This window comes from Lissotriton helveticus, chromosome 12, assembly GCF_964261635.1.
Source record: "Lissotriton helveticus chromosome 12, aLisHel1.1, whole genome shotgun sequence".
NCBI lineage: Eukaryota > Metazoa > Chordata > Amphibia > Caudata > Salamandridae > Lissotriton > Lissotriton helveticus.
Window position 1 is genome coordinate 765539189 of NC_136073.1, and position 16939 is coordinate 765556127.

Here is a 16939-nt window from a genome sequence, read left to right on the forward strand (position 1 = left end):
ACAGTGAATATTGATGCTCAAAAATTAATATAATAGTATTAAATAACCTTGTTGAGACTTCTGACAGTCTGGCTCTGGCAGAGCGATCTAAGGAGTACTGTCGGGGCCAGGGTTATGAGAGGCCGCAGGCACCAAATATTCTCTGGCAGCCGTGTCCGGTCCAAACTCACACAACACGATCATAACAGGTTTCAGGCACCAACCACAGTCTGTCCAGAAGCCAATGAGGCGGCACTTACTTGAGAGGCAGCAGGTACGCACCAAATACTGCCTGTGGTACCGGCAAGGTGACTCCAGCCAGAATGTAACTTAAAGAAAATGTGATAACTGGCGTCCACTCCCGCTCCCCGTGTGGCCTGCACTATTTATAGTTTGCATCCTGGCCGGCATTACTGGGCAAATTAAACATGGACACATTGTTGCAATGACTTTTCATGACTCTTTATCATGTGAATGCAATGCTGAATGAAGCCAGCAAGCGCAGCTGATGCAGCCCCCAGTTCCTGCAGCAGTCAGATTCGGTGAGAGCAGCAAAATGGGCTGTGCACTGCTTTGGTCAGCTATAGTGCTTTGGCTTGACAGCTTCAGGAGCCGCTATAAATGTGTGACTTCGCATTTTAGTGCGGTGATGCGGACCAGCACACTAAAATGCGTTAGTCCAATGCCTGATGCGTGGTACTTTGCAGGGCTGAGTCAGTCTCTGTGCCTCCCTTAGTATCAATTGCATCCGTAAACAAATCTATGTCTGCAATGCAGACAGAATGTATGAATATTGATGTGGTGCATGATAGTTTATACAACATTGTATTTCATAGGCATAGCAATGCTATATAATAGAGCAAAAAGATGACTACTCCGCAGCTACCTACGTCTCACCAAACAGACTGCAACTCACAAAATAGCAAATGGTTTGTTATGTCTCTACACATCACAACATGGATGTGTTCCTCACATAAACATATTGTTAACCAATATGTCAGCACAAGAAAGACATAAATCCACCCATAGGCACTATTTTTACAATGACAATGCAGCCATCTCATGATATCAAGCCTGTCAGGTAGGTTGAGAGGAGCAAGGTAAGTGAGGCTCAAGCTGTGTTCACCTGCAATGTACAAATTACTACACAGTGTATCGCAGACAATAGGCCAGTTGCGTGCGGGGCCAAAACTCAAACATTCATCATTTTGTGCATTGCATTGCAAACATAGTTTTGCTCGTATGTCACACATCAGTGCCAATGCACTGAAAAAGGCATTGCGGTTAATGCGTCGTGTGTCAAGCATGCCTTGTTTCAACTCTGCAGGGCTTAGATTGTTTCCTTCTTAATGTTAGGTCACTGCCTAAACTTACGAGAGAACTCTGCAAGCCTTCTGGAGGTAGGTTTCCTTACTGAAACCTGTTGACCCCAGCCTTCTCCTCAGCTAAAACAACGGCCCTCCCACTAAATGACTCCATGTTTAGATTAGATAGGGAGCTCAGGATAGGGGAAGGTATTGATATTATTTTCAAAAACACGATTAAAATGTCTTTTATAGATGCTGACACGGTTGATTGGGCAGAGATTTGCATATTCAAACTGGAACTTTTTCCCAAGGATCACTGGAGATGTGCCTTAGTATATCGATCACAGGGCCTAAAACGGAGTTTATTCAGCACCTAATTGAATACATGGCTCCTCATGTCCTGTTAGCAAAACAGTTTTTTTTATCAGGTGATTTTAATTGCTACCCGGAAGACCTAGACAACGAGGAGGCGAGCCTGTTTATTGCTGACATGGCCTCTCTCGGACTGCATCAAAGAATTAACGGGTCCACGCATGTCACAGGGAATATATTAGATCTAGTTTTCCCCATCTCTATTCCTCTAGTTTGTGAACTTCAACAATTTTTACTTTGGACGGACCACTCTTTGATCAATTTTAGGATTCCTACGACAACAGAAATGCATAAATCATCTAAAGTAGGTAAAAACCTAAGTAGACATTGGCGCAAAATCATTCCTGAGTCCTTTGCTTTAGCATTTAATCATCCCATCACAGCAAGTACCCCAGATGTGGATAAAGCTCTTTCTAAATATCACAATGTTCTAAATTGTGCCTCTGATAAGATTACCCTTCTTCAAAGGGATCATATTCCTTCACATGGTGCCCAAGCCCCTTGGCATACGTTGGCTCTTAGAATGGAGAAATCATCATGTAAAAAATTAGAAAGACAGTGTAGGTGCTCTAATAATACTTGTGACAGAGAGCTGTATAGAGCAGCACGTACATGCTACCACCGCAAATGCTGCTCGGAAACTATACATCTCGGAAACTATACATCTTGGATCAAATTTCACCGGCAAAAAACTAATTGAAATGTTATTTAGAGTTCAAAATGATTCTGTAAACCCTAGAAAATTTACTCTAGTCACCCAGCCATCTCAGCCTCCTTGAGATTCTCTGGCTAATCACTGTGAAGAAAAACTAAACAAAATCTATCAGAAATTCCCCTACTATCTGGAGGTGACTTTTCCTTACCTCCCCTCGCCCATGGGGTATCAAACTTGGAAAAGTTCAAGAAGCTTCCCTTGGATGAAATTCAGGTAACACTTGCTTCAGACAAATCCGGATCTCCTTTAGATATTTGCCCCGCCAAGATCTCTGTTGTTATTCAATCTTTTGGTTAACACTGGAAAAATCCCTGCCACATGGAAGGCTGCCCAGGTTAATCCAATCCAAAAAAGGCTAGTTTAACACATTTGAACCTCTCTAATTATTTCCCAATCTCATTGCTTCATTAATTAGGTGAGCTCTTGGAAGGAATAATTAGCAAACAACTTTTAGAGTAACTTGAGGTTAACTACATCCTAGACCCATCACAGCGGGTTTCAGACTGTCTTACAGCACTGAGAAAGTATTGGTAGTGGTCACAGACCATATCAGAGGTTCTCTAGATGGCAATATACCATCTATTCTAGTATTGCTTGACTTGTCGGCCATGTTCCATGCAGTGTCCCATCCCAAATGACTCTTTAGGTTACAATAGATTGGCATTCATGGGACAGAGCTAAATTGGCTTGGCAGTTTCCTGTCCAACAGAACCCAAACCATTATTTTATGCTCTTTTAAATCTCGCACGATGTTGCTGGACAAGGGGGTGCCCCAGGGCTCTTGTCTTGACCCTCTGCTCTTCAACATATATTTTGCACCACTCACCAAGATTGTAAGAGCCTTTGGCTTTGAGATCATAATATATGCAGACTCTACACAGTTTGTAATTTACTTTGAGAAAGATTTAGCCAAAACGAAACAAAGCTATTTAGACGGATGACAGCAATTGGCACATGGATTACAGAAAAATTTCTCAAGTTCAATGCAGAAAAAACTGCTGTTTGGCAAGGCCCACTAACTATGGACTGTTAACTGGTGTCCATCAGAACTTGGGATTGTGCCAATACCCAAGCGGGTGGTCAAGAACTTGGGAGTCCGCCTTGACCAACCTCTTACCATGAAAGAGCAGGTGATGTCAACTTCAGGTTCTTGTTTCCATATCAGGCACTTATTGAGAAGAGCGTTTCTCTTCCTTCCCCTAATACCAAGGAAAACGGCGTCCAGGCCCTTGTGGTTAGCCGCCTGGATTATTGCAACGTTTGTTTTGCAAATGAGACATTGCTATCAAAATTACAGGTGGTACAGAACATCGTGGAGCGCCTGCTTTGCAATTTGTCACCTGGGGCTGCCTCAGCTCTCCATCTGCAGACATTGTATTGGCTCTAGGTTCGGAAGAGAATATTTTTTTAAATGTGTTGTCTTACGCATAAAGCTCTAACTAGAAACTGTCCTGGTTAAATAGCTACCAAACGTAGGCACTACAACCCGCTGAGATTTTTGAGACCGAGTGATAAAGCATTGTTACTCATTCCACGTGTCAAAAGCGCCCGTTCGGGCAGCATGTCTTATTCCTATCCAACTCCTTGTTATTAGAACAAACTGTCACACCATATTTGGATCTATTCAGATCATTCTCGATTTAGGAAAGTACTTAAGACAATGTTTTTCTTATCTAGCTTCTCTTGATGCCCTGTTTCTTGGTTGCACCGAGATACCCCTTGGGGTGATTCGAGTGAGTAATAAATTAAATTGGCATAACATAAAACCGTCTATTCCAGTACCAATGCATTAAAAAACCAATGCATTTGAAAAAAATGGGCGGGATACAGGCAGGAAGTGATGTATTGGGTGTGACAGCCTGCTAACTAGGAAATGTGAATTTGCTTACGCCTTCACTTCTCTGTTAGTCAGTGCATAGTGGAGGAGGTTGCCTGAGGGTATCTGTTGGAGAAGTGTGTTAGTTGATATTGAGAGTGTGTGTTGTGTCCAGGGCCATGTTGCTGTCATATATTGTGTAGTGTCATTGTTATGTATTTTGTATTGTCATTGTACTGTTGGTGTTTGTGTTTTGGGGTACTGTGGGTAGGTATAGTTGGTAGGGGTTTTAGATTTAGAGTAGACCATTTTTGGGGGATTGTTGAGGATTGGGGTATGTCTGGGAGGGGAGGGGGTGGAACTTCAGTGAGCCACAGGTGTGATGGTTGGTCTGGCTCATACCACATTACCTCTCAAGGATGCTTGAGGCTGGTGGCATGATGAGCAAGGGCTATCCTGCAAAGGACAAACATGACCGATGGAAGAAGGTGCGCTGGCACCACAAAAATATTTTCAAGGTGTCCCTTACTACACAGTATTGGATATGGCCCTATACCTGTTAACTCAAAACATGCACAATCCAAATCCAAATTAGAATATTATAAAATAATTTCTTTATTTAAATTTTTTTTGGTGTTGCATAATCTGCAGTTAATAACATATATTTGTAAAAAAACACAATTTATAATGCTCTCTACATGTATCATAAAAACACTTCATCATAAAATTACATGAAAATCAATATTCACATAAGAGGGAAATACAAATACATTTTTCAAACGTGTAGACTGAACACCCCACTATTACCCCTTCTGCTATTTAACCGCACCAAAATAAACAGAGAGACAAAAACACAGACAATTAAATTTGTCATCCTACGACACATCAGGGTAACATTAATTTTTCAGACCAATCCTCTTAGATGCCTTTAGCTTGTGTTTAAGAATTCGTCACAGTCCCCAAAAAGATCGTGCCTATGAATGGCGTCGACGCGTTTCCATGGCTTTCTCTTATTGTTCCATCTTTTTCAAGACCAGGATATGTCTCTCTTTTTTAGGCACTGATTGGTTGCCTGCTGGGGTTATGCCTGTTGGAGATACATCATATTAATTCTCTATTTTGTATTCCATTTAGCATCATTCAATTCCTGTAATGACTTAACATCTTAGACTAGCAACATTTTAGTCCAAAGATTAATTCAGCTCTATGGTTGAATACTTCTCACAATCTGATTCATTTACAACCCCGGTAAACACCCCGGTATAGTATTCAAAGTCATGTATTTTGATTTATGCATAGCCTATCGGTGATAATTTCACCATGCCCCATCTCTGGTTAGAATCGCTTTGTATCAAAAGTGTACATTTCTGCTTAATTTACAACAAACAGTAGATGTATTACCTTATCTCATCTTACTGTTGTATTAGCACTCCTTTTTAATTGGACATACTCCTCTTTTTGGGGGGTTTACACGATTCTGGGGAATGTAATTACATTTACAATAAGTAACCTAATTGACACACTTTCATGCTGCTCTTACTGCATGACTGAATATGAGGTTCTCCTTCTCACCTTCTTGTTGGAAACCCTTTTTTTTCCTCTCCTTTTTGTCGAATCTTATCGCTTTGTCTGTTCCCTGGTTTAACTTCCTTTTAGTAAAAACATATTTTCTTCCACTTCTATCTGTTGAGGTAAAAGGGTCCCACATTACTTTTCACCCTTCATTAGTTCTTTTTTGAATGACAGACCCTCGTTACTCCTAACCTTCACCTACCTTTAAAAGCAATCTTTTGAGGATCTCTTATACTTCCCTTTTCAGATTTTGCTCTCTCAATAGTACCCTACTCCCCTGGTTGCGTGAAGGGGTCTCTCTCTTCTCTTTCCGAGTCCCTTACTACACACCAGCTAAAGCAGTATGAACAGATATTGTCTCTGTGGAGACCGATCTAATAGACCTCCTGAGGCTGGAGATCGGTGGACCTGTCAGTATGTATGTATGTCATGTCTGCATATAGTGATGTACCTTTATCTGGAACCCTAAACGGAAACATGATTAGTACTACATTTATCTTTTCCAACAATATAGGGACGATGGTGCATTCCTGTTCCTTCACCCTCCACTGGTGCTGTATTGGCAGACTGGCCCCAACACAGGCAACCTTGCACAATGGTGTAAGGGTGCTTGTGTTGTTGCAAGGATTGTGTTTGCGCAGGAAGGCACAACTGCTTGCACAAATGTAAAACCTGAGACCCTTTCTCCTCTTTCTATATGTATTGCAGAATGCAGCACACATGCATACATGAGAAAACGAGGAGAACTCCAATCATGTCTCCTCCTTTTGACTCCCCTGGGGAGCCATATGGTCTTTGCACATTACCAGGTCAGCACTGTGTCATAAATCTGGGCAGCCATCATTAGACATGGGTGTTGTGTGATTAAAGCCCCACAAGGCCCATGGAATACCTACCTAGTGCTGAGTCTGGCAAGGAAGTGATTTTGCCTGCGTTGCCGTACTCCATATGTATTAGGCAATAGTAACCCACCCAAAGTGGCTTTGTGTCACATCAAATTTATGTGACATATCAATTTGGCCCACCGGAGCATTTAAACATGTTATGCTTGTGCGGTGCAAGGTGTTCATTAACTTGCTCCTTAGATACTTCCAGGGTAAATCGTGTCACCCATGTGCCTTGGCACACTGGACTCTGCCGTTGTGCTGGCCAGCATTACTCAATCTATCCCATCCTGGATTCATGCTTCAGGCATGTCATTATCAGTACCCCTGAAGTCCAGCATCCCAGATGTTCTGGGTGCAAATGGACTTGATGCATGCATTGAGCTGGGACTGTTGCCAAATGCGTTTTTCCAAGGTGTGCACTTCATCAATACTGTTATCTTATGGTATAGTTTATAAATATGTTGACATGCTAAAATGCAAAATTCAAAATGCCATATCCTCTTTCATGTCTTTTAGGTGGCCATCTTCCATTCTCATGGGGAGAGGTGCAATTATTCCAGGACCCCAATGCTACCAGTAAGTGTCAATACTAAATGGTACTATTTTGATGTATGTGTCTGATTGATGTAGGAATGAACTATCGCAATATGTGGCGGGAGCTAACACCCAGCTACCATCAATGAGCTGTCAGTGATTCAGCGCATCACTGGGCAAAACTGTCTTTAGAAATTCTCACAGACAAAGACCACTGTTTTTACAGTAAGGTACATGTAAGCTGGCCACAGGAAATACACATCTCTAAATATGTACCTAGACCCTTAGTTACAGGGAATTGGGTTAGGGCAGCACAGCAAGTCACCTTACTGCACTGCCCTACACCAATGTGAAAGGGTGTGAATGCACCATATTATGCAATACAGTGCGTTCCTGTCCATTCTCCCTCCACTGCAACAGTTACAGCAACCTAGAGCAAATGCAAGCACACTTGCACCATGGTGCAAAGGTGCCTGTGCTGTCATCAGAATTGTTACTGTGCAGAGAGGTGTACTTTCCTACACTGCAACAATCCTAGGAGGCCTTTTCCCCTTTCTATGTGTGCTACAGAATACGGAGCACATAGAAAGAGATAAGGACGAGGAGAAATGAAGATACAGCACATAAATAATACTATTCCTAAGTCCAGTGCGCCCCCTACAGCAAGTCGTTGTAACGACTAGCGATGTACAGGTTCGCGTTGAAACGGAATGGAATGCGTGAAAAACGCATTAATTGTAATGAGACATATTCCTATTTGGCCTGCATATATTTATGAGGCCACTCAAAGCCACGCAGGATGGATAAGTGTGGGTTCATGAATTTTATTCAGAGCTCTGTGTCATGCATGTACCACTTTATGTGGGGCAAAAGTGCTGCAGGGCTCTCATCAATAAACCCCTGAGTGAGAGCTGCAACGTGTGCAGCCTTGTGAAAGCCAAAACGGGGTATGCCAAGATAGCCACATTGTCTGTACTGTATCACCTCATCCATGTACACTTATGTTTATGATCAATGATCTACACTTATGCTGGCCGCCACTCCAACTCCCAATTTAGTGTAACCAGGCCCATGTGTCAAATTTGTCGATCTGGACATCTACATGAGTGTGAACAACTGGCCCATATGATATGGGTTCTATCTCATTGTGAGTTCTGTTACAGTCTGTGCAAATACACAGATGGCACTTGACTCAACTTAACTGGTACTAGTTGGTGATGTCTATGTAGTGACAACATATTGTCTATATCTTCACCCCTATTGATGGTGTTGTTATGGTCAGGTACAGAGTAATTGTCTTACAATGTCAGACTAATTATGTCAGACATCATGTACATGTCTAGACTATGTTAACAATGTATTTATATTTTCTCCCTAGCCAACATGACTGCTGATGAGACCTGCACCTTCAAGCTGTGCAAGGAAAGTCACCAGCATGTAGGGAATGTCCGCAAAGCATTCCGGAAGATGCAGCAATTGTAGACATGTGCTAAAGCCTCTGGTACTTGGAACATTGCCAGTCCCAGCACACAGTCAATCCCTAGTATGTCACAGGCCATGCCAGACTACGGTCAAACCAGGCCAGACTAGGGCCAAACCAGGCCAGGGCCATGACATACACAGCAGGGGCGTAACAAATACCCCCGCAGCTCCTGCAGTGCCCAGTACATGAAGGGGCCCCCCTCAGCTCATCTGCAGAGCTGTGACAGAGAGAGGCTCTAAAGCAGCAGCTGCAGTCTGAGCCTTCGCTGAGCTCCTCGCGCTGACTGAAGAGAAACAAAGTAAAGTTACAATGTTTCTCTTCGGTCAGAGCCAGGCCGGAAGGAGGATGAGGGTGGGGGCCCCTGAGAGAGCAGGAGGCATGCACAAAGCTAACTTGGCCCGTAGACAGTTTGCAGCTGCAGGATTCCCTGAATGTATGACATAATACCGACAGACAGAATATCTACATACAAAAATATCGACACAAAAATATCGAAATCAAAAATATCGGAGTCATATCTTCATAAAGGTAAGTACAAAAATATCGAAAAATTAATATCGTAGTACAAAAATATCGAAATTCAAAATATCGTTTTTTTAAATGTATTAATAATAATGTAAAAATAATTTTAAAATACATATAATTTAACAAATATTAAATAAAAACATTAAAACATAATTAAAAAATTAAAACTAATACATATACATTTAAAATAAATTAAAAACCTAATAATTTAATGTAATTTTATTTTTTTAATTTCATTTAATTTATTTAAATTACATTTTAATTTATTTTATTTTTACCCTGTACGCCTGTACCCCAAAAACCCAAAACTGACCCTGAACCCTAAAAATACCCCTGTACCCCAAAAACCCAAAACTGACCCTGAACCCTAAAAATACCCCTTTACCCAAAAACTGAAAACTGACCCTGAACCCTAAAAATACCCCTTTACCCAAGAACTGAAAACTGACCCTGAACCCTAAAAATACCCCTTTACCCAAAAACTGAAAACTGACCCTGAACCCTAAAAATACCCGTTTACCCAAAAACTGAAAACTGACCCTGAACCCTAAAAATACCCCTTTACCCAAAAACTGAAAACTGACCCTGAACCCTAAAAATACCCCTTTACCCAAAAACTGAAAACTGACCCTGAACCCTAAAAATACCCCTTTACCCAAGAACTGAAAACTGACCCTGAACCCTAAAAATATTCCTTTACCCAAAATTAATTAACATTATTTAATTACCAATTAATTATTAATTAACAATAACAATAAAGTAAATATATTAGCACATTAGCTATAATTAATTTAATTTACTAATTAATATTAATTTCCCCCAAATAATTAATTAACAATAACAAAAAATTATATATATTAAAAAATTACTCGAATTAATGTAATTAACTAATTAATATTAATTAATTACCAATTAATTATTAATTAAAAATATGTACAAAATTATATTAATTAATTAACTAATTAATATTAATTAATTACCAATTAATTACTAATTAAAAATATGTAAAAAATTATATTAATTAATTAACTAATTAATATTAATTAATGACCAATTAATTATTAATTAAAAACATGTACACAATTATATTAATTAATTAATTATTTAATATTAATTAATTACCAATTAATTATTAATTAAAAATATTTACAAACATATATTAATTAATTAACTAATTAATATTAATTAATTACCAATTAATTATTAATTAAAAATATTTACAAACATATATTAATTAATTAATTATTATTAAATTACTTCCCACCCTATTCCCCTATAAACCCACAACCCGCTCTAATACTAAAACGCAAATTGGTAACAAAATTACTAATTTTCAAACATACATTTCTAAACATATTTAGCAAACATATAAACAACAAAATAAAATACATAACACTAAACAACAAAATTTCGATATTACTAACATACATACCTTAATCTCGATATTCTGTCTGTCGATATTATGGCACATCGATATACTATACCATCGATATTAAAACATCGATATTATTGTATATCGATATTTTAATTTCGATATTTTGTCTGACTACCGGATTCCCTACACTTGAAGGGGCCCCCTCTGCCCCACACTGAAGAGAGTGCTGAAGCACAGGCCTGAGCAATGCATCAGTTCTGTTTAGCTTCAGCCTTTCTTTGGGCAGGTAGCTGTGTTCTGAAAGGTCTCCACACAAAAAAGAAACAATTGCAATTTATAGCTTTTGTTTCTTTCTGGTGTACAGAGGCCTGGAATGAGAGGCACCCCAGGGTTTATCAGTGAATCTGAGCACTGGGGTGGAGAAAGAAACAGTGGTCAGAGCAGCAAAGAAAAAGGTCAGAAGGAAGTTCAAAGGAAGAAGCAATGCTGAGAGAGAGAGACAGGTGATAGAACTCTGTGTGTAAATGTGTGTGCGCACAAAGGGGCTTACCCTGCCCACCCCTCCCCTGCAGGAGGCCCAGGGACCCCTCAGCCATGCACCTTGCTTGTCCTGATATTCAGCAGACAGCAACTTGCTCTTTTCTTTGTGCACAGTGCAATAAGTTGACACTGCCCTGAAGAAATGTAAGTAACACTATATTGTTACTTTTTAGGAAGCCAATGATTCCACAGGAAGCCAGGCGAGGGGTTTTGTAATTGCAGGAGAGGGTGGAGGGCTCTTGCAGAAGGCCGGGATGGATGACTAAAGCAGGATTCAGTGATTGTCTGTGGACCCTCCCACATCCAGCCTCAGTAAGAGTCCAGTATCGGAGTCAGACTACAGAGGTGGCAAGCAGCACAGAGCAGCAGGCTTTCACCCGGCCATGTTGGCATCCTTCAGATGCTGAAGGGCTGTGATTCCTGGGTGTTAAAGAAGTAGTGAGGCTAGCGCTGGACTAACTGGGGTCACCCAAACAGGTGAGTCCACCGACAGCCCTTTTCTTTCTACCGTGATGTAATAAAGGGAGGCATGGAGTAACTGACAGGCCCTGGGGGTACTGGGCCAATACCATAGCATTCATTATGCCTCAACACCTGGTCACACCAGACTTAACAAAAAACCCAGAAGCCCCCACTGGGGCCCCTGCAAGTACTGAACAAAGGCAACTGTTTTAACAATGCCTGATAGCGGGTGGAATCTGGGTATGAGTGACTCCTTGCATTGCTTGGTCTGCTTTTCAGCGGTAGGTTCTGCGCCGCCCCCAAAAGTGAGACCTGACCAAGTAAATTCACCTGCATTAGGATTTCCAACCTCAAGCAGAATATCATTTACCACATGTGTGGATTGCACATGTTGCTCTGGGAGGGAGATGAGAACCAAGCCAGGTTTGGATCCTGTGACTCTGGCAGTGGCGCTCTGGGCTCAGACTGTCAGTGTCTAGGTATTGTGGCAAGGTGGCCTTATGGCTCAAAGCCCTGGCCTGCAGCTCTATCCCAATAATCCACTGAATAGTGGGCATTGCTCCTTCATAAATATTGAAAGCTGGGTGAAAAAAAATGGGACAGCTTTTCTGTTTTTCAAACGGCATTAAAATGAGTGCACTGCACTTTCTTAAAATGTTTGCTTTTCAAGTTGTAGGAAAGCACTGAAAACTTGTGTAAAAGCTCTCACAGGTCTGCTACTCAGAATTAAGCAAACGTTTAAAATGAAATAGTCACGCTGCATTCAATGTACTTATTCCTAGTGTCTTCCCATCACCTTGCAAGTTTCTACGCCCAACACAATATCTCTCTTTTTCCCTGTTGGTTGCCTCACTTTTTATTCTTTGGGTTACTTGATCTCCGCTGTCTCCTAACGTGTAGTTTTCATCCTGCTTTCTTTCCTCCCCTCTGTCTAGCTTCTACTATGATGTCCTGTTCTTCTGTTCCTCATTTTTCCATATAGTCCCCTTCATGCACTGTGAATGAGCCTCATTTCAGGTAATCTTACTCTCTAGACAACATCTGCTCAGAGATGGTCACTCTTAACCCTCCATATCCCCATTCTCTTTCTAGCTCTTTTGTTTCTTTCTCTGTTTTTTTCCTTTCTTGTTTTCTTCTCTTTTTCATAAATGTCCCTCCTTTCTGCCCTTAGCTCTCTGACCTGTTTCTCGCACTCATTCCTTTATCTCTTTGCCAACATTCTTGACTTTCTAAGTAGTCTTTCTCTCCCTTTATCCCTAACTCTTTCACTTACGCTCTCTCATACACATTATTTAAGAGTTCTCCTCTATTACTCAGACTCTCTCTACCCACTTTTTGTTATGACTTTCCTTCTCGATCTCCTTTTCTTTCTCTTTCTTTGACTGTATCATCTTGCATCCTCTTTCAGTCTCTCTTTCCTCTTATACATCCATTATGGCCTGCTGTCTATCGCTGTTTGACTGCTCTTATTTTCTTGCTGCTTCTTTTCTCCTGTATTGTTTCTCGTCAATGACGATCACTCTCTCCACCTCTCTTACAGCAGCCTCCTCTTTATGAATGTGTTTGGTCTAACTATGATTCTAACTCATGCACTGCAATACATCTTTTATTATGTTACCTTGATTGTTCATTTTTGTCTCCCCCTCCCCACTCTATTCCCTTGTATTAGTTCCTTGGCTCATCTAATTGGTGTCTGGAGGGTTGCGGAATAAATGAGTGTGCCAGTTACCTGTCACTGTGCTTAATGGCAGGGGCGTTATAATAGCCCCTACAGCGTGGCAGGCCCGAGCTCCAGGGGCCCACCTCTGGCACTGTGCATGTGCAGCAGGCCCTTGCCCTGAGACAGGCCTAGACTGGCAGTACCTGGGGTTTTCTTGGGGCCAGTTTTGTTACGGGGCGATTTTCCTTTTGGGGATCTATATTACATCAGGCCACCCGACCCATCAAAGGTGTTTGGCGCGGCCTAAATGCCAGCTTTAGAAGTAGCAGCACTGGGGTTAAACTAAACACCATTGTCCCTCTTTTATTTCCAAGTCAGTCATCATGGAAATAAAAGAAAGACAACGTCGGTCTGCACTCACTCACGATAGCATATGGCACAACCTTTACCAGAGCGGAGCGCCAGTCTGACCCTGTAAAAGGTCATTGCGCTTGTTGGATTTGCAGGATGAAAGGTGTTTAGTAGGCTGCCGCAGTAGAAGGTCTTGCGGCGGGCTTAGTAAATGGGCACGCACTGCAAGGCAAGGATAAGCACCAGGACGGCCGGGCCCTGTGTCATCATAACAGCAAAATGTCAGCAGTCCCAGTTATTTATATGGAGGAGTTTAGCGCGCATCTGTACCGAGTTAGACCGGATAAGCATTACAAGCACACTTTTAGGCCAGGGAGAATTCAGATGCAGCCTAATCATCTGCTGATTTCCTCCTTGAAATATAAATTAAATATGCTAATATGTACATCGTTGTTTGACGGAGGCCACACAAAGTCGGCCGGCGTCTTATGTTGTTGCAGCTGTTGGCATGCATGCTTCTTCCATAAAGACTTCATGCCTCTCAGGATAATAAAAGAGACTTGCAGCAAAGGGCAGCAGTTTGAAGAAAGTCGTCTTAGTATGTTTTACTTTTTGAGTAACATTACTGTGTCATAGGCCATGATATTAAGCTGAATACAGATTCAGATGAAACCACTACTCAATGACTGCAACATGCACTGTATGAGTTGGATGTATTTGCTATTTCAGCCATTGATGTGTGCTTGTAGTGGTGAGAGCCTGTCTGCTACATCTTTTCACTGATCTGGCACTGCCTGGATCATCTAACTGTATACTCTATAGCTAAGGTGGAGGACGAACCTGGGGTAGAGGCCCCTGCTTCTGCACTTCTGCAGCTCTTCTGTACAGTATGAGACCATGAGCCTTAATCTGAGACCCAGCCGCACTATAACCAAGTGCCCCCCCAGTGTTGACTGCTCAGTGTTAAGGAGCTGACTCCTGTGAGCCAGTTTACCTGTCCATGACAAGTTTCTGCGACTCTGCTCAACTGCCTGTCCACACAACATGCCCTAAGCACCTTTGCTAATTGTTATCTGCCTTCGTCAGACTGCAGGAACAATATTTTCTTAACAAAACTGTGGACATTATTTTGATTAAATAAAAAAATGAAAAACCTTTGGAACGTTGTTCAAGATAGATCTCTTTGACTCTGAAATGAACAAATATACTTAGATTACACAAAAAGAGTGCATCTGCAGGCAGAAAAGCACCTCCAGCACTTTCCACTAACTTTTGGGTAGGCTGCCACCTCCACTAATTACTTTTTTATCGGCTTGGGCTGCACTGCCCTGGTGCAGACCGGTTTTTCAAATGACTATGATCTTTTTAGCCTGGGTTATCAGTGCGTCTGTCCATGGTTGGTCATTTAGCACTGTAGGCAATTTGCTTTTAGAACTGTCAGCTCTAAAATCTACACTGTTAAAATTCAGCAGCTACTTGAAATACAAAGCTACTCTTGCTACTTTTTCTTTCTGTGCCTCCTCGGAAAGAAATGCAAACGTTGAGTCTCTCAGGGGTGTCCAACATAGGTCCAGGAGAACCGGATCAATGCAAGATATCAGCTATCCATGCGCTATGTAAACAAATGCAATTTAGAATTATTTTATGTTGATGTCTTCTATTTGGAAATCCTAAAAATTTGGCAAGGCCCTGGCTCTCCTGGATCTACCTTGTATGTCCCTGTAGTTTCTACAGCGCAATGTCTGCCTTTCCGTCATAACACAGTCTTGAAGTGGTTCTTGTCCTTGCTAATGTGCTAAGGATTACAAAATACACAATGTAGCTATTTTGAGAACAAATGACCAAGGATACTATGGTTTGCTACCAAGTTAGTAACATGTCAGTTCAAATACGCAAGCCACCATTGACTGTGATATTTATTAGAAAGAGATACTTCTCCAGCATGTGTGTGTTCTTGACCCCACCTTGCCAGTACTGCCCATGTCATTGACAGAAAGTGTGGGTGGGTATATTTATGATCTAATTTTACATAGGCTGAAAGTATTAATAATGTGGTCATAATAGTAAGAAGCTCATTAGTAAAATTAATTTTATTGACATCTTATTAGATAAAAAATAAAATGACAATTTTTCAGAAAAGCTGTTTTTTCAAAATCCTGAGTGTAATGCCCTGGGTTGCATGGGTGAGGCTGACTTATGTGTTAGTTAGCTTGGCAGGGCTTTTGGATGCTTGATTTCTTGGATGACCCTATAAGGGGCAGGACTCCATATTTGAGTGCATGCCTTAGACCAGCCCTGTTTGAGGTTGCATAATTAGTGTTTTTAACACGAGACAGAGTGTAGTGGATTGTTTGATGAACGTGCGACTCTTAAGATGATTTTAAAAATCTGTTATCCTGCTGTTTTAAATGAAAGGTTATAGTAAACATAAAACTACGAGAGCAACATTGTAAGAATTGCACCACCTTATAAGAGCTGCTTTGTCATGTATGTTGGCTTATGGAATATTTTAATTGCATGATATGTTATGTTATGTTGTTCAATAGTATGGTGTGCCACATTTCTCTATGTGTTATGTTGTCATGCTTTTATATTGTGTTTTGTTACCGGGCTGTGATACGGCATACCATTGCTGATTGAAAGAGTGCTGCAGGCAGATATAGATCTCCTTAAGTGCACTAAGACACAAGAGAGAAGGGGGTGGGCACAAGAAGGTTTATATAGCCAGCTCTATTTCGTAGGTGAAGGGCATCATCCAGCAGTTTTAGAGTTGCATCGCCACAAACTTCGTGGGTAGTGCCAGCTCCTCTCAGGCATATTTACACCTGAGCAGGGAGTAGACCCAGAACCTCCTTGTATTCTTCCTCTTTCGTGGTTCTGTATTTCTCTTCCCAGAGAGTGGTGGTGGGAAAGCGTTGCTTCTATTGGGATGTTTACAGTGTCTGGCAACCCCCAGTTGCACAGGCTGCTTTCCAAATGAGGCTTGATGGGAGGTCGGCTAAGCCTGGCCTGTTTCCTTTCTCCTGATATCCTGCTTTCACAAAGTCTGGAGGAATGTTCTGCACTCTCAGTGGTCCAGAGAAAGCACTTCTAACCTCGCTACTATCAGAACAGAGCTTAATGCCATATGAAACTCTAGTACTATCAGAAAAACACCATTATTGCACCTAAACTAAGCCACTTAGAATCCACTGGATTAAATCCTGGATATTCTAAAGCACTACAAACCCCTTGAGAACAACTGCAATTTAAGGGATGAGCAACCCTGTAGATCATCTGTTTGGGTCTCCATAGTCTCTTCTTTAGATACACCAGGTCTACACAGAGGATCTCCCAATTACTGTATTCACTGCAGGAGGTG

At 41.4% G+C, this 16939-nt stretch overlaps 1 long non-coding RNA gene across 1 annotated transcript in view; it reads left to right on the forward strand.

The window, feature by feature from the left end:
* Window positions 1-16939, forward strand: part of LOC144797786 (uncharacterized) — a 268599-nt gene that overhangs the window by 193900 nt on the left and 57760 nt on the right. Inside the window, exon 2 of the long non-coding RNA XR_013603464.1 lies at window positions 7165-7224. This is a non-coding gene — a long non-coding RNA (uncharacterized LOC144797786). The remainder of the gene's footprint in view (window positions 1-7164; window positions 7225-16939) is intronic.